Source organism: Montipora capricornis, chromosome 7 (genome assembly GCF_036669925.1).
Source record: "Montipora capricornis isolate CH-2021 chromosome 7, ASM3666992v2, whole genome shotgun sequence".
Lineage (NCBI taxonomy): Eukaryota > Metazoa > Cnidaria > Anthozoa > Scleractinia > Acroporidae > Montipora > Montipora capricornis.
The window spans coordinates 48,055,087-48,079,636 of NC_090889.1; the positions used below are offsets into that span (position 1 = coordinate 48,055,087).

The 24,550-nt window shown below is 46.9% G+C and overlaps 38 non-coding genes across 38 annotated transcripts; 25 read left to right on the top strand and 13 right to left on the bottom strand.

The window, feature by feature from the left end:
* Positions 1-816: 816 nt before the first annotated feature.
* On the bottom strand, positions 817-935 carry LOC138058413 (5S ribosomal RNA). The gene has a single exon (XR_011133938.1). It is a non-coding gene; the product is annotated as a 5S ribosomal RNA (ribosomal RNA).
* A 267-nt stretch (positions 936-1,202) lies between these two features.
* On the top strand, positions 1,203-1,393 carry LOC138058508 (U2 spliceosomal RNA). Its single transcript, XR_011134026.1, has one exon. It is a non-coding gene; the product is annotated as a U2 spliceosomal RNA (small nuclear RNA).
* A 196-nt stretch (positions 1,394-1,589) lies between these two features.
* On the top strand, positions 1,590-1,753 carry LOC138058396 (U1 spliceosomal RNA). The gene has a single exon (XR_011133922.1). It is a non-coding gene; the product is annotated as a U1 spliceosomal RNA (small nuclear RNA).
* A 979-nt stretch (positions 1,754-2,732) lies between these two features.
* Positions 2,733-2,855, bottom strand: LOC138058352 (5S ribosomal RNA). The gene has a single exon (XR_011133884.1). It is a non-coding gene; the product is annotated as a 5S ribosomal RNA (ribosomal RNA).
* Positions 2,856-3,122: 267 nt separating this feature from the next.
* LOC138058539 (U2 spliceosomal RNA) lies at positions 3,123-3,319 on the top strand. Its single transcript, XR_011134056.1, has one exon. It is a non-coding gene; the product is annotated as a U2 spliceosomal RNA (small nuclear RNA).
* Positions 3,320-3,513: 194 nt separating this feature from the next.
* Positions 3,514-3,680, top strand: LOC138058447 (U1 spliceosomal RNA). The gene has a single exon (XR_011133970.1). It is a non-coding gene; the product is annotated as a U1 spliceosomal RNA (small nuclear RNA).
* Positions 3,681-4,659: 979 nt separating this feature from the next.
* LOC138058365 (5S ribosomal RNA) lies at positions 4,660-4,779 on the bottom strand. The gene has a single exon (XR_011133896.1). It is a non-coding gene; the product is annotated as a 5S ribosomal RNA (ribosomal RNA).
* A 270-nt stretch (positions 4,780-5,049) lies between these two features.
* LOC138058503 (U2 spliceosomal RNA) lies at positions 5,050-5,242 on the top strand. The gene has a single exon (XR_011134022.1). It is a non-coding gene; the product is annotated as a U2 spliceosomal RNA (small nuclear RNA).
* A 195-nt stretch (positions 5,243-5,437) lies between these two features.
* LOC138058453 (U1 spliceosomal RNA) lies at positions 5,438-5,606 on the top strand. Its single transcript, XR_011133976.1, has one exon. It is a non-coding gene; the product is annotated as a U1 spliceosomal RNA (small nuclear RNA).
* Positions 5,607-6,594: 988 nt separating this feature from the next.
* LOC138058424 (5S ribosomal RNA) lies at positions 6,595-6,713 on the bottom strand. Its single transcript, XR_011133949.1, has one exon. It is a non-coding gene; the product is annotated as a 5S ribosomal RNA (ribosomal RNA).
* A 268-nt stretch (positions 6,714-6,981) lies between these two features.
* LOC138058519 (U2 spliceosomal RNA) lies at positions 6,982-7,173 on the top strand. The gene has a single exon (XR_011134037.1). It is a non-coding gene; the product is annotated as a U2 spliceosomal RNA (small nuclear RNA).
* Positions 7,174-7,369: 196 nt separating this feature from the next.
* LOC138058426 (U1 spliceosomal RNA) lies at positions 7,370-7,534 on the top strand. Its single transcript, XR_011133951.1, has one exon. It is a non-coding gene; the product is annotated as a U1 spliceosomal RNA (small nuclear RNA).
* A 1,009-nt stretch (positions 7,535-8,543) lies between these two features.
* LOC138058361 (5S ribosomal RNA) lies at positions 8,544-8,663 on the bottom strand. Its single transcript, XR_011133893.1, has one exon. It is a non-coding gene; the product is annotated as a 5S ribosomal RNA (ribosomal RNA).
* A 267-nt stretch (positions 8,664-8,930) lies between these two features.
* LOC138058505 (U2 spliceosomal RNA) lies at positions 8,931-9,123 on the top strand. Its single transcript, XR_011134024.1, has one exon. It is a non-coding gene; the product is annotated as a U2 spliceosomal RNA (small nuclear RNA).
* A 197-nt stretch (positions 9,124-9,320) lies between these two features.
* Positions 9,321-9,485, top strand: LOC138058435 (U1 spliceosomal RNA). Its single transcript, XR_011133958.1, has one exon. It is a non-coding gene; the product is annotated as a U1 spliceosomal RNA (small nuclear RNA).
* A 992-nt stretch (positions 9,486-10,477) lies between these two features.
* Positions 10,478-10,596, bottom strand: LOC138058357 (5S ribosomal RNA). Its single transcript, XR_011133889.1, has one exon. It is a non-coding gene; the product is annotated as a 5S ribosomal RNA (ribosomal RNA).
* A 268-nt stretch (positions 10,597-10,864) lies between these two features.
* LOC138058534 (U2 spliceosomal RNA) lies at positions 10,865-11,060 on the top strand. The gene has a single exon (XR_011134052.1). It is a non-coding gene; the product is annotated as a U2 spliceosomal RNA (small nuclear RNA).
* A 196-nt stretch (positions 11,061-11,256) lies between these two features.
* Positions 11,257-11,421, top strand: LOC138058420 (U1 spliceosomal RNA). Its single transcript, XR_011133945.1, has one exon. It is a non-coding gene; the product is annotated as a U1 spliceosomal RNA (small nuclear RNA).
* Positions 11,422-12,415: 994 nt separating this feature from the next.
* LOC138058437 (5S ribosomal RNA) lies at positions 12,416-12,534 on the bottom strand. The gene has a single exon (XR_011133960.1). It is a non-coding gene; the product is annotated as a 5S ribosomal RNA (ribosomal RNA).
* A 271-nt stretch (positions 12,535-12,805) lies between these two features.
* Positions 12,806-12,997, top strand: LOC138058484 (U2 spliceosomal RNA). Its single transcript, XR_011134004.1, has one exon. It is a non-coding gene; the product is annotated as a U2 spliceosomal RNA (small nuclear RNA).
* Positions 12,998-13,190: 193 nt separating this feature from the next.
* LOC138058397 (U1 spliceosomal RNA) lies at positions 13,191-13,354 on the top strand. The gene has a single exon (XR_011133923.1). It is a non-coding gene; the product is annotated as a U1 spliceosomal RNA (small nuclear RNA).
* Positions 13,355-14,329: 975 nt separating this feature from the next.
* Positions 14,330-14,448, bottom strand: LOC138058449 (5S ribosomal RNA). The gene has a single exon (XR_011133972.1). It is a non-coding gene; the product is annotated as a 5S ribosomal RNA (ribosomal RNA).
* Positions 14,449-14,715: 267 nt separating this feature from the next.
* Positions 14,716-14,906, top strand: LOC138058513 (U2 spliceosomal RNA). Its single transcript, XR_011134031.1, has one exon. It is a non-coding gene; the product is annotated as a U2 spliceosomal RNA (small nuclear RNA).
* Positions 14,907-15,101: 195 nt separating this feature from the next.
* LOC138058431 (U1 spliceosomal RNA) lies at positions 15,102-15,264 on the top strand. Its single transcript, XR_011133954.1, has one exon. It is a non-coding gene; the product is annotated as a U1 spliceosomal RNA (small nuclear RNA).
* A 993-nt stretch (positions 15,265-16,257) lies between these two features.
* On the bottom strand, positions 16,258-16,376 carry LOC138058461 (5S ribosomal RNA). The gene has a single exon (XR_011133983.1). It is a non-coding gene; the product is annotated as a 5S ribosomal RNA (ribosomal RNA).
* Positions 16,377-16,644: 268 nt separating this feature from the next.
* Positions 16,645-16,836, top strand: LOC138058489 (U2 spliceosomal RNA). The gene has a single exon (XR_011134009.1). It is a non-coding gene; the product is annotated as a U2 spliceosomal RNA (small nuclear RNA).
* Positions 16,837-17,028: 192 nt separating this feature from the next.
* On the top strand, positions 17,029-17,194 carry LOC138058441 (U1 spliceosomal RNA). Its single transcript, XR_011133964.1, has one exon. It is a non-coding gene; the product is annotated as a U1 spliceosomal RNA (small nuclear RNA).
* Positions 17,195-18,172: 978 nt separating this feature from the next.
* Positions 18,173-18,291, bottom strand: LOC138058472 (5S ribosomal RNA). Its single transcript, XR_011133994.1, has one exon. It is a non-coding gene; the product is annotated as a 5S ribosomal RNA (ribosomal RNA).
* Positions 18,292-18,559: 268 nt separating this feature from the next.
* Positions 18,560-18,752, top strand: LOC138058515 (U2 spliceosomal RNA). Its single transcript, XR_011134033.1, has one exon. It is a non-coding gene; the product is annotated as a U2 spliceosomal RNA (small nuclear RNA).
* Positions 18,753-18,947: 195 nt separating this feature from the next.
* Positions 18,948-19,111, top strand: LOC138058398 (U1 spliceosomal RNA). Its single transcript, XR_011133924.1, has one exon. It is a non-coding gene; the product is annotated as a U1 spliceosomal RNA (small nuclear RNA).
* A 979-nt stretch (positions 19,112-20,090) lies between these two features.
* LOC138058483 (5S ribosomal RNA) lies at positions 20,091-20,209 on the bottom strand. The gene has a single exon (XR_011134003.1). It is a non-coding gene; the product is annotated as a 5S ribosomal RNA (ribosomal RNA).
* Positions 20,210-20,474: 265 nt separating this feature from the next.
* Positions 20,475-20,666, top strand: LOC138058491 (U2 spliceosomal RNA). The gene has a single exon (XR_011134010.1). It is a non-coding gene; the product is annotated as a U2 spliceosomal RNA (small nuclear RNA).
* A 193-nt stretch (positions 20,667-20,859) lies between these two features.
* Positions 20,860-21,025, top strand: LOC138058440 (U1 spliceosomal RNA). Its single transcript, XR_011133963.1, has one exon. It is a non-coding gene; the product is annotated as a U1 spliceosomal RNA (small nuclear RNA).
* A 995-nt stretch (positions 21,026-22,020) lies between these two features.
* LOC138058495 (5S ribosomal RNA) lies at positions 22,021-22,139 on the bottom strand. Its single transcript, XR_011134014.1, has one exon. It is a non-coding gene; the product is annotated as a 5S ribosomal RNA (ribosomal RNA).
* A 265-nt stretch (positions 22,140-22,404) lies between these two features.
* Positions 22,405-22,596, top strand: LOC138058520 (U2 spliceosomal RNA). The gene has a single exon (XR_011134038.1). It is a non-coding gene; the product is annotated as a U2 spliceosomal RNA (small nuclear RNA).
* Positions 22,597-22,790: 194 nt separating this feature from the next.
* LOC138058442 (U1 spliceosomal RNA) lies at positions 22,791-22,953 on the top strand. Its single transcript, XR_011133965.1, has one exon. It is a non-coding gene; the product is annotated as a U1 spliceosomal RNA (small nuclear RNA).
* Positions 22,954-23,927: 974 nt separating this feature from the next.
* On the bottom strand, positions 23,928-24,047 carry LOC138058346 (5S ribosomal RNA). The gene has a single exon (XR_011133878.1). It is a non-coding gene; the product is annotated as a 5S ribosomal RNA (ribosomal RNA).
* Positions 24,048-24,315: 268 nt separating this feature from the next.
* On the top strand, positions 24,316-24,505 carry LOC138058514 (U2 spliceosomal RNA). The gene has a single exon (XR_011134032.1). It is a non-coding gene; the product is annotated as a U2 spliceosomal RNA (small nuclear RNA).
* The last annotated feature ends 45 nt before the right edge of the window (positions 24,506-24,550 follow it).

Genomic DNA, 24,550 nt, shown 5'->3' on the forward strand with positions numbered 1-24,550 from the left:
TGCACTGCAAAACTGTGATTTTATTTCTTTCATTCTTGGCCGTAGAGAGAGCGAGAGGGCGTGTTTATTTCAGCCGCATCGATTTCCATCGATAGACGAGTGAGACAAGAAAATGCCAGCGGGTCGAGCTCTTATCCTCGTGCATCGTTTCAAAAACGTAAGTGGATGTGTGTTTGTACTGCTCCATCGCGATAGATTTATTTTGCGTTGTGTTATGTTGCGTTCTGGAGAGCCCGTTTTGCATTGAGTAACTGAGGACCCGCCAGATCAGTTGGCGTTACATTTCTGTGGCCAACACTTTGTGGTTTCTCTATGTTATCAGTTAATTGAATTGTTATCATAAAAAGTAAATATTTTATGCTCAGGATAGTGTGTTATGCACCCTTTCAATACGTACTGTCCGTGTTGAGTAGGGAACAGTAACACTTTGAAGTGCGCTACGTCACATAAGTCACGTTTTCGCAAGATGAATGTTATAGTGTTGTAGCCTTCGTTGTATACATATCATCCGGGCTAGGTTAACTTCCATCTAATGCATAACAGTGCATGCATTTTTTACTTGTCGTAGCCTGTTCTTTGCTCACACGAAAGGATACGTTTCATGTCATAAACGTTGGATGGATAAGATCTCGCGCGCACGCGCTCCCTTGGGAATACAAGTTCCACTTTCTCGTGTGAACTATTTTGTTTTTGTTGTATGTCTCATCTTTGACATATCGTTGGCATGTTGTGTTCAAAAAAGCTGGTTTGGAATGTTCTTTCATGGAGGAAACTGAGATTATTTGAGATAATCAAGTGTACGGAAGGAAAAAGGGAAGCCTACAACACGGGGTATTCCCAGGCGGTCTCCCATCCAAGTACTAACCCCGCCCGACAGGGCTTAACTTCGGTGATCGGACGAGAACCGGTGTTTTCCCTGTGGTATGGTCGTAGACAAGTAATTTGCCGTGAAAATTAACTTTGTTATAAGGGGAAATGAAAACGAGGTCAGAGCAATCACAATGTGCATTTGTCCTCTTGCCGTCAACGCAAGTGCCATGCAATGCTGGTACTGCTGCCCACTGTACAAGGGCGATCGTTGTGTGCGCCTCGCTTTCAAGTTGGCTTTGGGCATTCTTTCCTTGGCACGGATTGTAATCGGACCACCATATCTCGTGGCCATGAGACTGGGAGCACCTTGTCCGCTGTGAGCATTTACGGGCATCGCTTCTCGGCCTTTTGGCTAAGATCAAGTGTAGTATCTGTTCTTATCAGCTTAATATCTGATACGCTGCTCATCGAGCAGCTCATATATTAAACTGATTTTTGGAACTGGCCGTGGAAAAGAGGCTTGCCTCGTCCCGGCCACGGGTTGCCTCGGTATAGCACTACCTCCGAGCGTGGCCCACTTCCCTCTGGGGAAGAAATAATCAAGTGAAAGCAGAACAAGTGACCAAGCAACCAACCTTCACATTCTCTTCTCTTTTTCTAGGTAGCATAGCAGCGAGTGGACAGCACGACACGACAGGACGAGGAGCACGTGACCCCCCATTACCACATGGTATGCGCAGACAAGTTGCGTTTTGCGGTTCCGGAGAGATTGAAAAGGCATACTTACCTGACGCGGGAGGCACTGTGATCAGGGAGGCAGTCCTCTCAAGGTGAGGCTCTTTCATTGCACTTCGATTGGGTTGACCCTTGCGATTACCCCAAATGTGGGTAACTCGAGCGTATAATTTCTGGTAGTGGGGACCTGCGTTCGCGCTAGTCCCCGCACCAAACCCCGGTGGCAAAGTTGGCTAATGGGAAGGTTTGTTGGTAACGTTTCAGGCAGGGCAGGGAAGGAGATGCGGTGGCGGTGTAAAGACTAAGGAAGGTGAGTTGTATTTTGTGAAGTCCACTGCTGAAATTGTAGGTGAATGTTCCGTACTTGTGCACTGCAAAACTGTGATTTTATTTCTTTCATTTTTGGCCGTAGAGAGAGCGAGAGGGCGTGTTTATTTCAGCCGCATCGATTTCCATCGATAGACGAGTGAGACAAGAAAATGCCAGCGGGTCGAGCTCTTATCCTCGTGCATCGTTTCAAAAACGTAAGTGGATGTGTGTTTGTACTGCTCCCATCGCGATAGATTTCTTTTGCGTTGTGTTATGTTGCGTTCTGGAGAGCCCGTTTTGCATTGAGTAACTGAGGACCCGCCAGATCAGTTGGCGTTACATTTCTGTGGCCAACACTTTGTGGTTTCTCTATGTTATCAGTTAATTGAATTGTTATCATAAAAAGTAAATATTTTATGCTCAGGATAGTGTGTTATGCACCCTTTCAATACGTACTGTCCGTGTTGAGTAGGGAACAGTAACACTTTGAAGTGCGCTACGTCACATAAGTCACGTTTTCGCAAGATGAATGTTATAGTGTTGTAGCCTTCGTTGTATACATATCATCCGGGCTAGGTTAACTTCCATCTAATGCATAACAGTGCATGCATTTTTTTACTTGTCGTAGCCTGTTCTTTTGCTCACACGAAAGGATACGTTTCATGTCATAAACGTTGGATGGATAAGATCTCGCGCGCACGCGCTCCCTTGGGAATACAAGTTCCACTTTCTCGTGTGAACTATTTTGTTTTTGTTGTATGTCTCATCTTTGACATATCGTTGGCATGTTGTGTTCAAAAAAGCTGGTTTGGAATGTTCTTTCATGGAGGAAACTGAGATTATTTGAGATAATCAAGTGTACGGAAGGGAAAAAGGGAAGCCTACAACACACGGGGGGTATTCCCAGGCGGTCTCCCATCCAAGTACTAACCCCGCCCGACAGGGCTTAACTTCGGTGATCGGACGAGAACCGGTGTTTTCCCTGTGGTATGGTCGTAGACAAGTAATTTGCCGTGAAAATTAACTTTGTTATAAGGGGAAATGAAAACGAGGTCAGAGCAATCACAATGTGCATTTGTCCTCTTGCCGTCAACGCAAGTGCCATGCAATGCTGGTACTGCTGCCCACTGTACAAGGGCGATCGTTGTGTGCGCCTCGCTTTCAAGTTGGCTTTGGGCATTCTTTCCTTGGCACGGATTGTAATCGGACCACCATATCTCGTGGCCATGAGACTGGGAGCACCTTGTCCGCTGTGAGCATTTACGGGCATCGCTTCTCGGCCTTTTGGCTAAGATCAAGTGTAGTATCTATCTGTTCTTATCAGCTTAATATCTGATACGCTGCTCATCGAGCAGCTCATATATTAAACTGATTTTTGGAACTGGGCCGTGGAAAAGAGGCTTGCCTCGTCCCGGCCACGGGTTTGCCTCGGTATAGCACTACCTCCGAGCGTGGCCCACTTCCCTCTGGGGAAGAAATAATCAAGTGAAAGCAGAACAAGTGACCAAGCAACCAACCTTCACATTCTCTTCTCTTTTCTAGGTAGCATAGCAGCGAGTGGACAGCACGACACGACAGGACGAGGAGCACGTGACCCCCATTACCACATGGTATGCGCAGACAAGTTGCGTTTTGCGGTTCCGGAGAGATTGAAAAGGCATACTTACCTGACGCGGGAGGCACTGTGATCAGGGAGGCAGTCCTCTCAAGGTGAGGCTCTTTCATTGCACTTCGATTGGGTTGACCCTTGCGATTACCCCCAAATGTGGGTAACTCGAGCGTATAATTTTTCTGGTAGTGGGGACCTGCGTTCGCGCTAGTCCCCGCACCAAACCCCCGGTGGCAAAGTTTGGCTAATGGGAAGGTTTGTTGGTAACGTTTCAGGCAGGGCAGGGAAGGAGATGCGGTGGCGGTGTAAAGACTAAGGAAGGTGAGTTGTATTTGTGAAGTCCACTGCTGAAATTGTAGGTGAATGTTCCGTACTTGGTGCACTGCAAAACTGTGATTTTATTTCTTTCATTTTTGGCCGTAAGAGAGAGCGAGAGGGCGTGTTTATTTCAGCCGCATCGATTTCCATCGATAGACGAGTGAGACAAGAAAATGCCCAGCGGGTCGAGCTCTTATCCTCGTGCATCGTTTCAAAAACGTAAGTGGATGTGTGTTTGTACTGCTCCATCGCGATAGATTTCTTTTGCGTTGTGTTATGTTGCGTTCTGGAGAGCCCGTTTTGCATTGAGTAACTGAGGACCCGCCAGATCAGTTGGCGTTACATTTCTGTGGCCAACACTTTGTGGTTTCTCTATGTTATCAGTTAATTGAATTGTTATCATAAAAAGTAAATATTTTATGCTCAGGATAGTGTGTTATGCACCCTTTCAATACGTACTGTCCGTGTTGAGTAGGGAACAGTAACACTTTGAAGTGCGCTACGTCACATAAGTCACGTTTTCGCAAGATGAATGTTATAGTGTTGTAGCCTTCGTTGTATACATATCATCCGGGCTAGGTTAACTTCCATCTAATGCATAACAGTGCATGCATTTTTTACTTGTCGTAGCCTGTTCTTTGCTCACACGAAAGGATACGTTTCATGTCATAAACGTTGGATGGATAAGATCTCGCGCGCACGCGCTCCCTTGGGAATACAAGTTCCACTTTCTCGTGTGAACTATTTTGTTTTTGTTGTATGTCTCATCTTTGACATATCGTTGGCATGTTGTGTTCAAAAAAGCTGGTTTGGAATGTTCTTTCATGGAGGAAACTGAGATTATTTGAGATAATCAAGTGTACGGAAGGAAAAAGGGAAGCCTACAACACGGGGTATTCCAGGCGGTCTCCCATCCAAGTACTAACCCCGCCCGACAGGGCTTAACTTCGGTGATCGGACGAGAACCGGTGTTTTTTCCCTGTGGTATGGTCGTAGACAAGTAATTTGCCGTGAAAATTAACTTTGTTATAAGGGGAAATGAAAACGAGGTCAGAGCAATCACAATGTGCATTTGTCCTCTTGCCGTCAACGCAAGTGCCATGCAATGCTGGTACTGCTGCCCACTGTACAAGGGCGATCGTTGTGTGCGCCTCGCTTTCAAGTTGGCTTTGGGCATTCTTTCCTTGGCACGGATTGTAATCGGACCACCCATATCTCGTGGCCATGAGACTGGGAGCACCTTGTCCGCTGTGAGCAGCATTACGGGCATCGCTTCTCGGCCTTTTGGCTAAGATCAAGTGTAGTATCTGTTCTTATCAGCTTAATATCTGATACGCTGCTCATCGAGCAGCTCATATATTAAACTGATTTTTGGAACTGGGCCGTGGAAAAGAGGCTTGCCTCGTCCCGGCCCACGGGTTGCCTCGGTATAGCACTACCTCCGAGCGTGGCCCACTTCCCTCTGGGGAAGAAATAATCAAGTGAAAGCAGAACAAGTGACCAAGCAACCAACCTTCACATTCTCTTCTCTTTTCTAGGTAGCATAGCAGCGAGTGGACAGCACGACACGACAGGACGAGGAGCACGTGACCCCCCATTACCACATGGTATGCGCAGACAAGTTGCGTTTTGCGGTTCCGGAGAGATTGAAAAGGCATACTTACCTGACGCGGGAGGCACACTGTGATCAGGGAGGCAGTCCTCTCAAGGTGAGGCTCTTTCATTGCACTTCGATTGGGTTGTTGACCCTTGCGATTTACCCAAATGTGGGTAACTCGAGCGTATAATTTCTGGTAGTGGGGACCTGCGTTCGCGCTAGTCCCCGCACCAAAACCCGGTGGCAAAGTTGGCTAATGGGAAGGTTTGTTGGTAACGTTTCAGGCAGGGCAGGGAAGGAGATGCGGTGGCGGTGTAAAGACTAAGGAAGGTGAGTTGTATTTGTGAAGTCCACTGCTGAAATTGTAGGTGAATGTTCCGTACTTGGTGCACTGCAAAACTGTGATTTTATTTCTTTCATTTTTGGCCGTAGAGAGAGCGAGAGGGGCGTGTGTTTATTTCAGCCGCATCGATTTCCATCGATAGACGAGTGAGACAAGAAAATGCCAGCGGGTCGAGCTCTTATCCTCGTGCATCGTTTCAAAAAACGTAAGTGGATGTGTGTTTGTACTGCTCCATCGCGATAGATTTCTTTTGCGTTGTGTTATGTTGCGTTCTGGAGAGCCCGTTTTGCATTGAGTAACTGAGGACCCGCCAGATCAGTTGGCGTTACATTTCTGTGGCCAACACTTTGTGGTTTCTCTATGTTATCAGTTAATTGAATTGTTATCATAAAAAGTAAATATTTTATGCTCAGGATAGTGTGTGTTATGCACCCTTTCAATACGTACTGTCCGTGTTGAGTAGGGAACAGTAACACTTTGAAGTGCGCTACGTCACATAAGTCACGTTTTCGCAAGATGAATGTTATAGTGTTGTAGCCTTCGTTGTATACATATCATCCGGGCTAGGTTAACTTCCATCTAATGCATAACAGTGCATGCATTTTTTACTTGTCGTAGCCTGTTCTTTGCTCACACGAAAGGATACGTTTCATGTCATAAACGTTGGATGGATAAGATCTCGCGCGCGCACGCGCTCCCTTGGGAATACAAGTTCCACTTTTCTCGTGTGAACTATTTTTGTTTTTGTTGTATGTCTCATCTTTGACATATCGTTGGCATGTTGTGTTCAAAAAAGCTGGTTTGGAATGTTCTTTCATGGAGGAAACTGAGATTATTTGAGATAATCAAGTGTACGGAGGGAGGAAAAAGGGAAGCCTACAACACGGGGTATTCCCAGGCGGTCTCCCATCCAAGTACTAACCCCGCCCGACAGGGCTTAACTTCGGTGATCGGACGAGAACCGGTGTTTTCCCTGTGGTATGGTCGTAGACAAGTAATTTTGCCGTGAAAATTAACTTTGTTATAAGGGGAAATGAAAACGAGGTCAGAGCAATCACAATGTGCATTTGTCCTCTTGCCGTCAACGCAAGTGCCATGCAATGCTGGTACTGCTGCCCACTGTACAAGGGCGATCGTTGTGTGCGCCTCGCTTTCAAGTTGGCTTTGGGCATTCTTTCCTTGGCACGGATTGTAATCGGACCACCATATCTCGTGGCCATGAGACTGGGAGCACCTTGTCCGCTGTGAGCATTTACGGGCATCGCTTCTCGGCCTTTTGGCTAAGATCAAGTGTAGTATCTGTTCTTATCAGCTTAATATCTGATACGCTGCTCATCGAGCAGCTCATATATTAAACTGATTTTTTGGAACTGGGCCGTGGAAAAGAGGCTTGCCTCGTCCCGGCCACGGGTTGCCTCGGTATAGCACTACCTCCGACGTGGCCCACTTCCCTCTGGGGAAGAAATAATCAAGTGAAAGCAGAACAAGTGACCAAGCAACCAACCTTCACATTCTCTTCTCTTTTCTAGGTAGCATAGCAGCGAGTGGACAGCACGACACGACAGGACGAGGAGCACGTGACCCCCATTACCACATGGTATGCGCAGAACACAGTTGCGTTTTGCGGTTCCGGAGAGATTGAAAAGGCATACTTACCTGACGCGGGAGGCACTGTGATCAGGGAGGCAGTCCTCTCAAGGTGAGGCTCTTTCATTGCACTTCGATTGGGTTGACCCTTGCGATTACCCCAAAATGTGGGTAACTCGAGCGTATAATTTCTGGTAGTGGGGACCTGCGTTCGCGCTAGTCCCCGCACCAACCCCCCGGTGGCAAAGTTGGCTAATGGGAAGGTTTTTGTTGGTAACGTTTCAGGCAGGGCAGGGAAGGAGAGATGCGGTGGCGGTGTAAAGACTAAGGAAGGTGAGTTGTATTTGTGAAGTCCACTGCTGAAATTGTAGGTGAATGTTCCGTACTTGGTGCACTGCAAACTGTGATTTTATTTCTTTCATTTCATTTTTTAGAGTAGAGAGAGCGAGAGGGCGTGTTTATTTCAGCCGCATCGATTTTCCATCGATAGACGAGTGAGACAAGAAAATGCCCAGCGGGTCGAGCTCTTATCCTCGTGCATCGTTTCAAAAACGTAAGTGGATGTGTGTTTGTACTGCTCCATCGCGATAGATTTCTTTTGCGTTTGTGTTATGTTTTGCGTTCTGGAGAGAGCCCCGTTTTGCATTGAGTTGAGTAACTGAGGACCCGCCAGATCAGTTGGCGTTACATTTCTGTGCCAACACTTTGTGGTTTCTCTATGTTATCAGTTAATTGAATTGTTATCATAAAAAGTAAATATTTTATGCTCAGGATAGTGTGTTATGCACCCTTTTCAATACGTACTGTCCGTGTTGAGTAGGGAACAGTAACACTTTGAAGTGCGCTACGTCACATAAGTCACGTTTTTCGCAAGATGAATGTTATAGTGTTTGTAGCCTTCGTTGTATACATATCATCCGGGCTAGGTCCTTCCATCTAATGCATAACAGTGCATGCATTTTTTACTTGTCGTAGCCTGTTCTTTGCTCACACGAAAGGATACGTTTCATGTCATAAACGTTGGATGGATAAGATCTCGCGCGCACGCGCTCCCTGGGAATACAAGTTCCACTTTCTCGTGTGTGAACTATTTTGTTTTTGTTGTATGTCTCATCTTTGACATATCGTTGGCATGTTGTGTTCAAAAAAAGCTGGTTTGGAATGTTCTTTCTTTCATGGAGGAAACTGAGATTATTTGAGAGATAATCAAGTGTACGGAAGGAAGGAAAAAGGGAAGCCTACAACACGGGGTATCCCAGGCGGTCTCCCATCCAAGTACTAACCCCGCCCGACAGGGCTTAACTTCGGTGATCGGACGAGAACCGGTGTTTTTTCCCTGTGGTATGGTCGTAGACAAGTAATTTGCCGTGAAAATTAACTTTGTTATAAGGGGAAATGAAAACGAGGTCAGAGCAATCACAATGTGCATTTGTCCTCTTGCCGTCAACGCAAGTGCCATGCAATGCTGGTACTGCTGCCCACTGTACAAGGGCGATCGTTGTGTGCGCCTCGCTTTCAAGTTGGCTTTGGGCATTCTTTCCTTGGCACGGATTGTAATCGGACCACCATATCTCGTGGCCATGAGACTGGGAGCACCTTGTCCGCTGTGAGCATTTACGGGCATCGCTTCTCGGCCTTTTGGCTAAGATCAAGTGTAGTATCTGTTCTTATCAGCTTAATATCTGATACGCTGCTCATCGAGCAGCTCATATATTAAACTGATTTTTGGAACTGGGCCGTGGAAAAGAGGCTTGCCTCGTCCCGGCCACGGGTTGCCTCGGTATAGCACTACCTCCCGAGCGTGGCCCACTTCCCTCTGGGGAAGAAATAATCAAGTGAAAGCAGAACAAGTGACCAAGCAACCAACCTTCACATTCTCTTCTCTTTTCTAGGTAGCATAGCAGCGAGTGGACAGCACGACACGACAGGACGAGGAGCACGTGACCCCCACCATTACACATGGTATGCGCAGACAAGTTGCGTTTTTGCGGTTCCGGAGAGATTGAAAAGGCATACTTACCTGACGCGGGGAGGCACTGTGATCAGGGAGGCAGTCCTCTCAAGGTGAGGCTCTTTCATTGCACTTCGATTGGGTTGACCCTTGCGATTACCCCAAATGTGGGTAACTCGAGCGTATAATTTCTGGTAGTGGGGACCTGCGTTCGCGCTAGTCCCCGCACCAAACCCCGGTGGCAAAGTTGGCTAATGGGAAGGTTTGTTGGTAACGTTTCAGGCAGGGCAGGGAAGGAGATGCGGTGGCGGTGTAAAGACTAAGGAAGGTGAGTTGTATTTGTGAAGTCCACTGCTGAAATTGTAGGTGAATGTTCCGTACTTGGTGCACTGCAAAACTGTGATTTTATTTCTTTCATTTTTGGCCGTAGAGAGAGAGAGAGCGAGAGGGCGTGTTTATTTCAGCCGCATCGATTTCCATCGATAGAGACGAGTGAGACAAGAAAATGCCAGCGGGTCGAGCTCTTATCCTCGTGCATCGTTTCAAAAACGTAAGTGGATGTGTGTGTGTTTTGTACTGCTCCATCGCGATAGATTTCTTTTGCGTTGTGTTATGTTGCGTTCTGGAGAGAGCCCGTTTTGCATTGAGTAACTGAGGACCCCGCCAGATCAGTTGGCGTTACATTTCTGTGGCCACACACTTTGTGGTTTCTCTATGTTATCAGTTAATTGAATTGTTATCATAAAAAGTAAATATTTTATGCTCAGGATAGTGTGTTATGCACCCTTTCAATACGTACTGTCCGTGTTGAGTAGGGAACAGTAACACTTTGAAGTGCGCTACGTCACATAAGTCACGTTTTCGCAAGATGAATGTTATAGTGTTGTAGCCTTCGTTGTATACATATCATCCGGGCTAGGTTAACTTCCATCTAATGCATAACAGTGCATGCATTTTTTACTTGTCGTAGCCTGTTCTTTGCTCACACGAAAGGATACGTTTCATGTCATAAACGTTGGATGGATAAGATCTCGCGCGCACGCGCTCCCTTGGGAATACAAGTTCCACTTTCTCGTGTGAACTATTTTGTTTTTGTTGTATGTCTCATCTTTGACATATCGTTGGCATGTTGTGTTCAAAAAAGCTGGTTTGGAATGTTCTTTCATGGAGGAAACTGAGATTATTTGAGATAATCAAGTGTACGGAAGGAAAAAGGGAAGCCTACAACACGGGGTATTCCCAGGCGGTCTCCCATCCAAGTACTAACCCCGCCCGACAGGGCTTAACTTCGGTGATCGGACGAGAACCGTGTTTTCCCCTGTGGTATGGTCGTAGACAAGTAATTTGCCGTGAAAATTAACTTTGTTATAAGGGGAAATGAAAACGAGGTCAGAGCAATCACAATGTGCATTTGTCCTCTTGCCGTCAACGCAAGTGCCATGCAATGCTGGTACTGCTGCCCACTGTACAAGGGCGATCGTTTGTGTGCGCCTCGCTTTCAAGTTGGCTTTGGGCATTCTTTCCTTGGCACGGATTGTAATCGGACCACCATATCTCGTGGCCATGAGACTGGGAGCACCTTGTCCGCTGTGAGCATTTACGGGCATCGCTTCTCGGCCTTTTGGCTAAGATCAAGTGTAGTAGTATCTGTTCTTATCAGCTTAATATCTGATACGCTGCTCATCGAGCAGCTCATATATTAAACTGATTTTTGGAACTGGGCCGTGGAAAAGAGGCTTGCCTCGTCCCGGCCACGGGTTTGCCTCGGTATAGCACTACCTCCGAGCGTGGCCCACTTCCCTCTGGGGAAGAAATAATCAAGTGAAAGCAGAACAAGTGACCAAGCAACCAACCTTCACATTCTCTTCTCTTTTCTAGGTAGCATAGCAGCGAGTGGACAGCACGACACGACAGGACGAGGAGCACGTGACCCCCATTACCACACATGGTATGCGCAGACAAGTTGCGTTTTGCGGTTCCGGAGAGATTGAAAAGGCATACTTACCTGACGCGGGAGGCACTGTGATCAGGGAGGCAGTCCTCTCAAGGTGAGGCTCTTTCATTGCACTTCGATTGGGTTGACCCTTGCGATTACCCCAAATGTGGGTAACTCGAGCGTATAATTTCTGGTAGTGGGGGACCTGCGTTCGCGCTAGTCCCCGCACCAAACCCCGGTGGCAAAGTTGGCTAATGGGAAGGTTTGTTGGTAACGTTTCAGGCAGGGCAGGGAAGGAGATGCGGTGGCGGTGTAAAGACTAAGGAAGGTGAGTTGTATTTTTGTGAAGTCCACTGCTGAAATTGTAGGTGAATGTTCCGTACTTGGGTGCACTGCAAAACTGTGATTTTATTTCTTTCATTTTTGGCCGTAGAGAGAGCGAGAGGGCGTGTTTATTTCAGCCGCATCGATTTCCATCGATAGACGAGTGAGACAAGAAAATGCCAGCGGGTCGAGCTCTTATCCTCGTGCATCGTTTCAAAACGTAAGTGGATGTGTGTTTGTACTGCTCCATCGCGATAGATTTCTTTTGCGTTGTGTTATGTTGCGTTCTGGAGAGCCCGTTTTTGCATTGAGTAACTGAGGACCCGCCAGATCAGTTGGCGTTACATTTCTGTGGCCAACACACTTTGTGGTTTCTCTATGTTATCAGTTAATTGAATTGTTATCATAAAAAGTAAATATTTTATGCTCAGGATAGTGTGTTTATGCACCCTTTCAATACGTACTGTCCGTGTTGAGTAGGGAACAGTAACACTTTTGAAGTGCGCTACGTCACATAAGTCACGTTTTCGCAAGAAGATGAATGTTATAGTGTTGTAGCCTTCGTTGTATACATATCATCCGGGCTAGGTTAACTTCCATCTAATGCATAACAGTGCATGCATTTTTTTACTTGTCGTAGCCTGTTCTTTTGCTCACACGAAAGGATACGTTTCATGTGTCATAAACGTTGGATGGATAAGATCTCGCGCGCACGCGCTCCCTTGGGAATACACAAGTTCCACTTTCTCGTGTGAACTATTTTGTTTTTGTTGTATGTGTCTCATCTTTGACATATCGTTGGCATGTTGTGTTCAAAAAAGCTGGTTTGGAATGTTCTTTCATGGAGGAAACTGAGATTATTTGAGATAATCAAGTGTACGGAAAGGAAAAAGGGAAGCCTACAACACGGGGTATTCCCAGGCGGTCTCCCATCCAAGTACTAACCCCGCCCGACAGGGCTTAACTTCGGTGATCGGACGAGAACCGGTGTTTTCCCTGTGGTATGGTCGTAGACAAGTAATTTGCCGTGAAAATTAACTTTGTTATAAGGGGAAATGAAAAACGAGGTCAGAGCAATCACAATGTGCATTTGTCCTCTTGCCGTCAACAACGCAAGTGCCATGCAATGCTGGTACTGCTGCCCACTGTACAAGGGCGATCGTTGTGTGCGCCTCGCTTTCAAGTTGGCTTTGGGCATTCTTTCCTTGGCACGGATTGTAATCGGACCACCATATCTCGTGGCCATGAGACTGGGAGCACCTTGTCCGCTGTGAGCATTTACGGGCATCGCTTCTCGGCCTTTTGGCTAAGATCAAGTGTAGTATCTGTTCTTATCAGCTTAATATCTGATACGCTGCTCATCGAGCAGCTCATATATTAAACTGATTTTTGGAACTGGGCCGTGGAAAAGAGGCTTGCCTCGTCCCGGCCACGGGTTGCCTCGGTATAGCACTACCTCCGAGCGTAGCCCACTTCCCTCTGGGGAAGAAATAATCAAGTGAAAGCAGAACAAGTGACCAACCAACCTTCTCATTCTCTTCTCTTTTCTAGGTAGCATAGCAGCAGCGAGTGGACAGCACGACACGACAGGACGAGGAGCACGTGACCCCCATTACCACATGGTATGCGCAGACAAGTTGCGTTTTGCGGTTCCGGAGAGATTGAAAAGGCATACTTACCTGACGCGGGAGGCACTGTGATCAGGGAGGCAGTCCTCTCAAGGTGAGGCTCTTTCATTGCACTTCGATTGGGTTGACCCTTGCGATTACCCCAAATGTGGGTAACTCGAGCGTATAATTTCTGGTAGTGGGGACCTGCGTTCGCGCTAGTCCCCGCACCAAACCCCGGTGGCAAAGTTGGCTAATGGGAAGGTTTGTTGGTAACGTTTCAGGCAGGGCAGGGAAGGAGATGCGGTGGCGGTGTAAAGACTAAGGAAGGTGAGTTGTATTTGTGAAGTCCACTGCTGAAATTGTAGGTGAATGTTCCGTACTTGGTGCACTGCAAAACTGTGATTTTATTTCTTTCATTTTTGGCCGTAGAGAGAGCGAGAGGGCGTGTTTATTTCAGCCGCATCGATTTCCATCGATAGACGAGTGAGACAAGAAAATGCCAGCGGGTCGAGCTCTTATCCTCGTGCATCGTTTCGAAAACGTAAGTGGATGTGTGTTTGTACTGCTCCATCGCGATAGATTTATTTTGCGTTGTGTTATGTTGCGTTCTGGAGAGCCCGTTTTGCATTGAGTAACTGAGGACCCGCCAGATCAGTTGGCGTTACATTTCTGTGGCCAACACTTTGTGGTTTCTCTATGTTATCAGTTAATTGAATTGTTATCATAAAAAGTAAATATTTTATGCTCAGGATAGTGTGTTATGCACCCTTTCAATACGTACTGTCCGTGTTGAGTAGGGAACAGTAACACTTTGAAGTGCGCTACGTCACATAAGTCACGTTTTCGCAAGATGAATGTTATAGTGTTGTAGCCTTCGTTGTATACATATCATCCGGGCTAGGTTAACTTCCATCTAATGCATAACAGTGCATGCATTTTTTACTTGTCGTAGCCTGTTCTTTGCTCACACGAAAGGATACGTTTCATGTCATAAACGTTGGATGGATAAGATCTCGCGCGCACGCGCTCCCTTGGGAATACAAGTTCCACTTTCTCGTGTGAACTATTTTGTTTTTGTTGTATGTCTCATCTTTGACATATCGTTGGCATGTTGTGTTCAAAAAAGCTGGTTTGGAATGTTCTTTCATGGAGGAAACTGAGATTATTTGAGATAATCAAGTGTACGGAAGGAAAAAGGGAAGCCTACAACACGGGGTATTCCCAGGCGGTCTCCCATCCAAGTACTAACCCCGCCCGACAGGGCTTAACTTCGGTGATCGGACGAGAACCGGTGTTTTCCCTGTGGTATGGTCGTAGACAAGTAATTTGCCGTGAAAATTAACTTTGTTATAAGGGGAAATGAAAACGAGGTCAGAGCAATCACAATGTGCATTTGTCCTCTTGCCGTCAACGCAAGTGCCATGCAATGCTGGTACTGCTGCCCACTGTACAAGGGCGATCGTTGTGTGCGCCTCGCTTTCAAGTTGGCTTTGGGCATTCTTTCCTTGGCACGGATTGTAATCGGACCACCATATCTCGTGGCCATGAGACTGGGAGCACCTTGTCCGCTGTGAGCATTTACGGGCATCGTTCTCGGCCTTTTGGCTAAGATCAAGTGTAGTATCTGTTCTTATCAGCTTAATATCTGATACGCTGCTCATCGAGCAGCTCATATATTAAACTGATTTTTGGAACTGGGCCGTGGAAAAGAGGCTTGCCTCGTCCCGGCCACGGGTTGCCTCGGTATAGCACTACCTCCGAGCGTGGCCCACTTCCCTCTGGGGAAGAAATAATCAAGTGAAAGCAGAACAAGTGACCAAGCAACCAACCTTCACATTCTCTTCTCTTTTCTAGGTAGCATAGCAGCGAGTGGACAGCACGACACGACAGGACGAGGAGCACGTGACCCCCATTACCACATGGTATGCGCAGACAAGTTGCGTTTTTGCGGTTCCGGAGAGATTGAAAAGGCATACTTACCTGACGCGGGAGGCACTGTGATCAGGAGGCAGTCCTCTCAAGGTGAGGCTCTTTCATTGCACTTCGATTGGGTTGACCCTTGCGATTACCCCAAATGTGGGTAACTCGAGCGTATAATTTCTGGTAGTGGGGACCTGCGTTCGCGCTAGTCCCCGCACCAAACCCCGGTGGCAAAGTTGGCTAATGGGAAGGTTTGTTGGTAACGTTTCAGGCAGGGCAGGGAAGGAGATGCGGTGGCGGTGTAAGGACTAAGGAAGGTGAGTTGTATTTGTGAAGTCCACTGCTGAAATTGTAGGTGAATGTTCCGTACTTGGTGCACTGAAAAACTGTGATTTTATTTCTTTCATTTTTGGCCGTAGAGAGAGCGAGAGGGCGTGTTTATTTCAGCCGCATCGATTTCCATCGATAGACGAGTGAGACAAGAAAATGCCAGCGGGTCGAGCTCTTATCCTCGTGCATCGTTTCAAAAACGTAAGTGGATGTGTTTGTACTGCTCCATCGCGATAGACTTCTTTGCGATAGATTTCTTTTGCGTTGTGTGTTATGTTGCGTTCTGGAGAGCCCGTTTTGCATTGAGTAACTGAGGACCCGCCAGATCAGTTGGCGTTACATTTCTGTGGCCAACACTTTGTGGTTTCTCTATGTTATCAGTTAATTGAATTGTTATCATAAAAAGTAAATCTTTCATGGTCAGGATAGTGTGTTATCGGCCCTTTCAATACGTACTGTCCCGTGTTGAGTAGGGAACAGTAACACTTTGAAGTGCGCTACGTCACATAAGTCACGTTTTCGCAAGATGAATGTTATAGTGTTGTAGCCTTCGTTGTATACATATCATCCGGGCTAGGTTAACTTCCATCTAATGCATAACAGTGCATGCATTTTTTTACTTGTCGTAGCCTGTTCTTTGCTCACACGAAAAGATACGTTTCATGTCATAAACGTTGGATGGATAAGATCTCGCGCGCACGCGCTCCCTTGGGAATACAAGTTCCACTTTCTCGTGTGAACTATTTTGTTTTTGTCGTATGTCTCATCTTTGACATATCGTTGGCATGTTGTGTTCAAAAAAGCTGGTTTGGAATGTTCTTTCATTGAAAGAAACTGAGATTTTTTGAGATAATCAAGTGTACGGAAGGAAAAAGGGAAGCCTACAACACGGGGTATTCCCAGGCGGTCTCCCATCCAAGTACTAACCCCGCCCGACAGGGCTTAACTTCGGTGATCGGACGAGAACCGGTGTTTTCCCTGTGGTATGGTCGTAGACAAGTAATTTGCCGTGAAAATTAACTTTGTTATAAGGGAAAATGAAAACGAGGTCAGAGCAATCACAATGTGCATTTGTCCTCTTGCCGTCAACGCAAGTGCCATGCAATGCTGGTGCTGCTGCCCACTGTACAAGGGCGATCGTTGTGTGCGCCTCGCTTTCAAGTTGGCTTTGGGCATTCTTTCCTTGGCACGGATTGTAATCGACCACCATATCTCGTGGCCATGAGACTGGGAGCACCTTGTCCGCGCTGTGAGCATTTACGGGCATCGCTTCTCGGCCTTTTGGCTAAGATCAAGTGTAGTATCTGTTCTTATCAGCTTAATATCTGATACGCTGCTCATCGAGCAGCTCATATATTAAACTGATTTTTGGAACTGGGCCGTGGAAAAGAGGCTTGCCTCGTCCCGGCCACGGGTTGCCTCGGTATAGCACTACCTCCGAGCGTGGCCCACTTCCCTCTGGGGAAGAAATAATCAAGTGAAAGCAGAAAAAGTGACCAAGCAACCAACCTTCACATTCTCTTCTCTTTTCTAGGTAGCATAGCAGCGAGTGGACAGCACGACACGACAGGACGAGGAGCACGTGACCCCATTACCACATGGTATGCGCAGACAAGTTGCGTTTTGCGGTCCCGAGAGATTGAAAAGGCATACTTACCTGACGCGGGAGGCACTGTGATCAGGGAGGCAGTCCTCTCAAGGTGAGGCTCTTTTTCATTGCACTTCGATTGGGTTGACCCTTGCGATTACCCCAAATGTGGGTAACTCGAGCGTATAATTTCTGGTAGTGGGGACCTGCGTTCGCGCTAGTCCCCGCACCAAACCCCGGTGGCAAAGTTGGCTAATGGGAAGGTTTGTTGGTAACGTTTCAGGCAGGGCAGGGAAGGAGATGCGGTGGCGGTGTAAAGACTAAGGAAGGTGAGTTGTATTTGTGAAGTCCACTGCTGAAATTGTAGGTGAATGTTCCGTACTTGGTGCACTGCAAAACTGTGATTTTATTTCTTTTCATTTTTGGCCGTACAGAGAGGCGAGACGTGTTTATTTCAGCCGCATCGATTTCCATCGATAGACGAGTGAGACAAGAAAATGCCAGCGGGTCGAGCTCTTATCCTCGTGCATCGTTTCAAAAACGTAAGTGGATGTGTGTTTGTACTGCTCCATCGCGATAGATTTCTTTTGCGTTGTGTTATGTTGCGTTCTGGAGAGCCCGTTTTGCATTGAGTAACTGAGGACCCGCCAGATCAGTTGGCGTTACATTTCTGTGGCCAACACTTTGTGGTTTCTCTCTATGTTATCAGTTAATTGGATTGTTATCATAAAAAGTAAATATTTTATGCTCAGGATAGTGTGTTATGCACCCTTTCAATACGTACTGTCCGTGTTGAGTAGGGAACAGTAACACTTTGAAGTGCGCTACGTCACATAAGTCACGTTTTCGCAAGATGAATGTTATAGTGTTGTAGCCTTCGTTGTATACATATCATCCGGGCTAGGTTAACTTCCATCTAATGCATAACAGTGCATGCATTTTTTTACTTGTCGTAGCCCTGTTCTTTGCTCACACGAAAGGATACGTTTCATGTCATAAACGTTGGATTGATAAGATCTCGCGCGCACGCGCTCCCTTGGGAATACAAGTTCCACTTTCTCGTGTGAACTATTTTGTTTTTGTTGTATGTCTCATCTTTGACATATCGTTGGCATGTTGTGTTCAAAAAAGCTGGTTTGGAATGTTCTTTCATGGAGGAAACTGAGATTATTTGAGATAATCAAGTGTACGGAAGGAAAAAGGGAAGCCTACAACACGGGGTATTCCCAGGCGGTCTCCCATCCAAGTACTAACCCCGCCCGACAGGGCTTAACTTCGGTGATCGGACGAGAACCGGTGTTTTCCCTGTGGTATGGTCGTAGACAAGTAATTTGCCGTGAAAATTAACTTTGTTATAAGGGGAAATGAAAACGAGGTCAGAGCAATCACAATGTGCATTTGTCCTCTTGCCGTCAACGCAAGTGCCATGCAATGCTGGTACTGCTGCCCACTGTACAAGGGCGATCGTTGTGTGCGCCTCGCTTTCAGTTGGCTTTGGGCATTCTTTCCTTGGCACGGATTGTAATCGGACCACCATATCTCGTGGCCATGAGACTGGGAGCACCTTGTCCGCTGTGAGCATTTACGGGCATCGCGCTTCTCGGCCTTTTGGCTAAGATCAAGTGTAGTATCTGTTCTTATCAGCTTAATATCTGATACGCTGCTCATCGAGCAGCTCATATATTAAACTGATTTTTTGGAACTGGGCCGTGGAAAAGAGGCTTGCCTCGTCCCGGCCACGGGTTGCCTCGGTATAGCACTACCTCCGAGCGTGGCCCACTTCCCTCTGGGGAAGAAATAATCAAGTGAAAGCAGAAAAAGTGACCAAGCAACCAACCTTCACATTCTCTTCTCTTTTCTAGGTAGCATAGCAGCGAGTGGACAGCACGACACGACAGGACGAGGAGCACGTGACCCCCATTACCACATGGTATGCGCAGACAAGTTGCGTTTTGCGGTTCCCGGAGAGATTGAAAAGGCATACTTACCTGACGCGGGAGGCACTGTGATCAGGGAGGCAGTCCTCTCAAGGTGAGGCTCTTTCATTGCACTTCGATTGGGTTGACCCTTGCGATTACCCCAAATGTGGGTAACTCGAGCGTATAATTTCTGGTAGTGGGGACCTGCGTTCGCGCTAGTCCCCGCACCAAACCCCGGTGGCAAAGTTGGCTAATGGGAAGGTTTGTTGGTAACGTTTCAGGCAGGGCAGGGAAGGAGATGCGGTGGCGGTGTAAAGACTAAGGAAGGTGAGTTGTATTTGTGAAGTCCACTGCTGAAATTGTAGGTGAATGTTCCGTACTTGGTGCACTGCAAAACTGTGATTTATTTCTTTCATTTTTGGCCGTAGAGAGAGCGAGAGGGCGTGTTTATTTCAGCCGCATCGATTTCCATCGATAGACGAGTGAGAGACAAGAAAATGCCAGCGGGTCGAGCTCTTATCCTCGTGCATCGTTTCAAAAACGTAAGTGGATGTGTGTTTGTACTGCTCCATCGCGATAGATTTCTTTTGCGTTGTGTTATGTTGCGTTCTGGAGAGCCCGTTTTGCATTGAGTAACTGAGGACCCGCCAGATCAGTTGGCGTTACATTTCTGTGGCCACACACTTTGTGGTTTCTCTATGTTATCAGTTAATTGAATTGTTATCATAAAAAGTAAATCTTTCATGCTCAGGATAGTGTGTTATCGGCACCCTTTCAATACGTACTGTCCGTGTTGAGCAGGGAACAGTAAGACTTTGAAGTGCGCTACGTCACGTAAGTCACGTTTTCGCAAGATGAATGTTTGTAGTGTTGTAGCCTTCGTTGTATACATATCATCCGGGCTAGGTTAACTTCCATCTAATGCATAACAGTGCATGCATTTTTTACTTGTCGTATCCTGTTCTTTGCTCACACGAAAAGATACGTTTCATGTCATAAACGTTGGATTGATAAGATCTCGCGCGCACGCGCTCCCTTGGGAATACAAGTTCCACTTTCTCGTGTGAACTATTTTGTTTTTGTGTATGTCTCATCTTTGACATATCGTTGGCATGTTGTGTTCAAAAAAGCTGGTTTGGAATGTTCTTTCATGAAGGAAACTGAGATTTTTTGAGATAATCAAGTGTACGGAAGGAAAAAGGGAAGCCTACAACACGGGGTATTCCCAGGCGGTCTCCCATCCAAGTACTAACCCCGCCCGACAGGGCTTAACTTCGGTGATCGGACGAGAACCGGTGTTTTCCCTGTGGTATGGTCGTAGACAAGTATTTGCCGTGAAAATTAACTTTGTTATAAGGGGAAATGAAAACGAGGTCAGAGCAATCACATGTGCATTTGTCCTCTTGCCGTCAACGCAAGTGCCATGCAATGCTGGTGCTGCTGCCCACTGTACAAAGGCGATCGTTGTGTGCGCCTCGCTTTCAGGTTGGCTTTGGGCATTCTTTCCTTGGCACGGATTGTAATCGGACCACCATATCTCGTGGCCATGAGACTGGGAGCACCTTGTCCGCCGTGAGCATTTACGGGCATCGCTTCTCGGCCTTTTGGCTAAGATCAAGTGTAGTATCTGTTCTTATCAGCTTAATATCTGATACGCTGCTCATCGAGCAGCTCATATATTAAACTGATTTTTGGAACTGGGCCGTGGAAAAGAGGCTTGCCTCGTCCCGGCCACGGGTTGCCTCGGTATAGCACTACCTCCGAGCGTGGCCCACTTCCCTCTGGGGAAGAAATAATCAAGTGAAAGCAGAACAAGTGACCAAGCAACCAACCTTCACATTCTCTTCTCTTTTCTAGGTAGCATAGCAGCGAGTGGACAGCACGACACGACAGGACGAGGAGCACGTGACCTCCATTACCACATGGTATGCGCAGACAAGTTGCGTTTTGCGGTCCGGAGAGGCTGAAAAGGCATACTTACCTGACGCGGGAGGCACTGTGTGATCAGGGAGGCAGTCCTCTCAAGGTGAGGCTCTTTCATTGCACTTCGATTGGGTTGACCCTTGCGATTACCCCAAATGTGGGTAACTCGAGCGTATAATTTCTGGTAGTGGGGACCTGCGTTCGCGCTAGTCCCCGCACCCAAACCCCGGTGGCAAAGTTGGCTAATGGGAAGGTTTGTTGGTAACGTTTCAGGCAGGGCAGGGAAGGAGATGCGGTGGCGGTGTAAAGGACTAAGGAAGGTGAGTTGTATTTGTGAAGTCCACTGCTGAAATTGTAGGTGAATGTTCCGTACTTGGTGCACTGAAAAACTGTGATTTTATTTCTTCATTTTTGGCTCATTTTTGGCCGTACAGAGAGAGAGAGAGGGCGTGTTTATTTCAGCCGCATCGATTTCCATCGATAGACGAGTGAGACAAGAAAATGCCAGCGGGTCGAGCTCTTATCCTCGTGCATCGTTTCAAAAACGTAAGTGGATGATGTGTGTTTGTACTGCTCCATCGCGATAGATTTCTTTTGCGTTGTGTTATGTTGCGTTCTGGAGAGCCCGTTTTGCATTGAGTAACTGAGGACCCGCCAGATCAGTTGGCGTTACATTTCTGTGGCCAACACTTTGTGGTTTCTCTATGTTATCAGTTAATTGGATTGTTATCATAAAAAGTAAATATTTCATGGTCAGGATAGTGTCTTATGCACCCTTTCAATACGTACTGTCCGTGTTGAGTAGGGAACAGTAACACTTTGAAGTGCGCTACGTCACATAAGTCACGTTTTCGCAAGATGAATGTTGTAGTGTTGTAGCCTTCGTTGTATACATATCATCCGGGCTAGGTTAACTTCCATCTAATGCATAACAGTGCATGCATTTTTTACTTGTCGTATCCTGTTCTTTGCTCACACGAAAGGATACGTTTCATGTCATAAACGTTGGATGGATAAGATCTCGCGCGCACGCGCTCCCTTGGGAATACAAGTTCCACTTTCTCGTGTGTGAACTATTTTGTTTTTGTTGTATGTCTCATCTTTGACATATCGTTGGCATGTTGTGTTCAAAAAACCTGGTTTGGAATGTTCTTTCATGAAAGGAAACTGAGATTTTTTGAGATAATCAAGTGTACGGAAGGAAAAAGGGAAGCCTACAACACGGGGTATTCCCAGGCGGTCTCCCATCCAAGTACTAACCCCGCCCGACAGGGCTTAACTTCGGTGATCGGACGAGAACCGGTGTTTTCCCTGTGGTATGGTCGTAGACAAGTAATTTGCCGTGAAAATTAACTTTGTTATAAGGGAAATGAAAACGAGGTCAGAGCAATCACAATGTGCATTTGTCCTCTTGCCGTCAACGCAAGTGCCATGCAATGCTGGTGCTGCTGCCCACTGTACAAGAGCGATCGTTGTGTGCGCCTCGCTTTCAGGTTGGCTTTGGGCATTCTTTCTTGGCACGGATTGTAATCGGACCACCATATCTCGTGGCCATGAGACTGGGAGCACCTTGTCCGCTGTGAGCATTTACGGGCATCGCTTCTCGGCCTTTTGGCTAAGATCAGTGTAGTATCTGTTCTTATCAGCTTAATATCTGATACGCTGCTCATCGAGCAGCTCATATATTAAACTGATTTTTTGGAACTGGGCCGTGGAAAAGAGGCTTGCCTCGTCCCGGCCACGGGTTGCCTCGGTATAGCACTACCTCCGAGCGTGGCCCACTTCCTCTGGGGAAGAAATAATCAAGTGAAAGCAGAAACAAGTGACCAAGCAACCAACTTCACATTCTCTTCTCTTTTTCTAGGTAGCATAGCAGCGAGTGGACAGCACGACACGACAGGACGAGGAGCACGTGACCCCCATTACCACATGGTATGCGCAGACAAGTTGCGTTTTGCGGTTCCGGAGAGATTGAAAAGGCATACTTACCTGACGCGGGAGGCACTGTGATCAGGGAGGCAGTCCTCTCAAGGTGAGGCTCTTTCATTGCACTTCGATTGGGTTGACCCTTGCGATTACCCCAAATGTGGGTAACTCGAGCGTATAATTCTGGTAGTGGGGACCTGCGTTCGCGCTAGTCCCCGCACCAAACCCCGGTGGCAAAGTTGGCTAATGGGAAAGGTTTGTTGGTAACGTTTCAGGCAGGGCAGGGAAGGAGATGCGGTGGCGGTGTAAAGACTAAGGAAGGTGAGTTGTATTTGTGAAGTCCACTGCTGAAATTGTAGGTGAATGTTCCGTACTTGGTGCACTGAAAAACTGTGATTTCATTTCTTTCATTTTGGCCGTAGAGAGAGCGAGAGGGCGTGTTTATTTCAGCCGCATCGATTTCCATCGATAGACGAGTGAGACAAGAAAATGCCAGCGGGTCGAGCTCTTATCCTCGTGCATCGTTTCAAAACGTAAGTGGATGTGTGTTTGTACTGCTCCATCGCGATAGATTTCTTTTGCGTTGTGTTATGTTGCGTTCTGGAGAGCCCGTTTTGCATTGAGTAACTGAGGACCCGCCAGATCAGTTGGCGTTACATTTCTGTGGCCAACACTTTGTGGTTTCTCTATGTTATCAGTTAATTGAATTGTTATCATAAAAAGTAAATCTTTTATGGTCAGGATAGTGTGTTATGCACCCTTTCAATACGTACTGTCCGTGTTGAGTAGGGAACAGTAACACTTTGAAGTGCGCTACGTCACATAAGTCACGTTTTCGCAAGATGAATGTTATAGTGTTGTAGCCTTCGTTGTATACATATCATCCGGGCTAGGTTAACTTCCATCTAATGCATAACAGTGCATGCATTTTTTACTTGTCGTATCCTGTTCTTTGCTCACACGAAAGGATACGTTTCATGTCATAAACGTTGGATGGATAAGATCTCGCGCGCACGCGCTCCCTTGGGAATACAAGTTCCACTTTCTCGTGTGAACTATTTTGTTTTTGTTGTATGTCTCATCTTTGACATATCGTTGGCATGTTGTGTTCAAAAAAGCTGGTTTGGAATGTTCTTTCATGGAAAGAAACTGAGATTTTTTGAGATAATCAAGTGTACGAAGGAAAAAGGGAAGCCTACAACACGGGGTATTCCCAGGCGGTCTCCCATCCAAGTACTAACCCCGCCCGACAGGGGCTTAACTTCGGTGATCGGACGAGAACCGGTGTTTTCCCTGTGGTATGGTCGTAGACAAGTAATTTGCCGTGAAAATTAACTTTGTTATAAGGGGAAATGAAAACGAGGTCAGAGCAATCACAATGTGCATTTGTCCTCTTGCCGTCAACGCAAGTGCCATGCAATGCTGGTACTGCTGCCCACTGTACAAGGGCGATCGTTGTGTGCGCCTCGCTTTCAGGTTGGCTTTGGGCATTCCTTTCCTTGGCACGGATTGTAATCGGACCACCATATCTCGTGGCCATGAGACTGGGAGCACCTTGTCCGCTGTGAGCATTTACGGGCATCGCTTCTCGGCCTTTTGGCTAAGATCAAGTGTAGTATCTGTTCTTATCAGCTTAATATCTGATACGCTGCTCATCGAGCAGCTCATATATTAAACTGATTTTTGGAACTGGGCCGTGGAAAAGAGGCTTGCCTCGTCCCGGCCGGGTTGCCTCGGTATAGCACTACCTCCGAGCGTGGCCCACTTCCCTCTGGGGAAGAAATAATCAAGTGAAAGCAGAAAAAGTGACCAAGC